Raw genomic sequence first — 1,495 nt, 5'->3', positions numbered from 1 at the left:
TTTAAAGTGGGACAGGGGATTTGCCACAGCACATGTGGCAGTCAGGACAACCTGCAGGAATTGCTTCTCTCCTTCCAAAAGGCAGTGGTTACATGCCACAAAGCAGTTGGCAATGTCTTAACCATATGCAGATTATTAGGCCAAGGGCCTCCTCCATCCTTGTCAAGGGACATGCTGACCTTCTCTCCTTTCATACAACACACATTTTTAGTTCCCCCGAAACTTCCATATTGACGTCCATAATGTTTATACAAGTTTACATTACAATCAACTGTGATTTTATACAGTTTGCTTAATGTTTCAGCTACTGTTTCTTCATTTATATATCGGAGTCCACAATTTTTGCCATTTCACTGGGGTATCTTGATAGGCTGACCATTGTGGTACACAGCATCTGCTTTGGTTACAGTGACTTTTATGCACAGCACCCTGGCTTCACCTGTGAATTCACCCTGCCACTCTTAGCATCCCTCTCCCTCTATTTTCTCAGGTGGCTTCTGTGTTTCATATCCCTTAGCTTTAGGCGAGAGTGAATATTGCAGCTTCTCCTGCCAACTCCAGAGAGAGGGATATCCAGCGTCATGGCCTTGGAAACGGCTGCCTACTCTGTCAGTGTGCAGCCTTCACCATTGTCCCTTTTCTGTGATGAATATTCCAAGTGGCTAGCACAGAGTCTTCAGTTCTTTCACAGCTTCTTTTAAGGACCCACTTTGGGGAATTCAAAGCAAGACAAGTGACAAGGAGCCCCAGCTTGGTGTTCATTCCGTTAGTAACTTCACATCTGTCTCTTAGAAATGCTGCTGTTTCAGCAGAGCTTCTGGGAAGTCATAGCTCTGGCTGACCCCTTCTGGCTGCACACGAATTCCTAGGCTGCTGTCCTGGGATGTGCAAATGGCCTGAAGTTCAGAGGGAAGATCATGAAAAACATCCTTCAGCCCGGCAGGAGTTGGAGGCTTGGTGGAGTGTGGCGGCAGCAGCAGGGGGTTTTCCTCATAAGCATTGAAGCTGCAGCTGTCCCTACAATTGCTTCTCCCATCCCACCCAGTCTTGCCCTTAATGGGAACCTGAGTCTGACTGTGGAGTAGGTAGCTGGTACAGGAAGGTAGGGAATCCTTAGTCTCTGTTACAAAGACATTTTCTTCCCTTGGTGAGGGTCTCCATTATCAAGGATGAGTACATGAACTTTGTTATTCTGGGAGAGTTCAAAGCAAATTGAGAACCCAGAACTCTGGGGGAGAGAAACCTGTGGCAGGCTGAGTGGATGGCTGTAAAGCTGTTCCCCTGACCCCTGGCAGCCACCCCGTGCTTCTGCCTCCCATTGCCTTCATCCCAGCTGATGGAACAGGGTGGAGGCATGCAGGTGACTTCCAGCCTTGGCCCAGAGAACCCTTATGCTGTTCCTTTCTCTCTGCTCCCAGAAGAGGAGGCAGTGTCTGAAAGGCTCCTGTGGAGGTGGTGTAGCCTGGGTACACAGGGAACCTGGACTGAAAGGTGA

The 1,495-nt window shown here is 48.7% G+C and overlaps 1 non-coding gene across 1 annotated transcript; it reads right to left on the bottom strand.

The window, feature by feature from the left end:
• Window positions 1-76: 76 nt before the first annotated feature.
• On the bottom strand, window positions 77-201 carry LOC118590542. Its single transcript, XR_004945830.1, has one exon. It is a non-coding gene; the product is annotated as a U6atac minor spliceosomal RNA (small nuclear RNA).
• Between the last annotated feature and the right edge of the window lie 1,294 nt (window positions 202-1,495).

The sequence above is a fragment of the Onychomys torridus genome, chromosome 8 (genome assembly GCF_903995425.1).
Source record: "Onychomys torridus chromosome 8, mOncTor1.1, whole genome shotgun sequence".
Lineage (NCBI taxonomy): Eukaryota > Metazoa > Chordata > Mammalia > Rodentia > Cricetidae > Onychomys > Onychomys torridus.
This window is presented reverse-complemented; position numbering and strand designations above follow the sequence as displayed.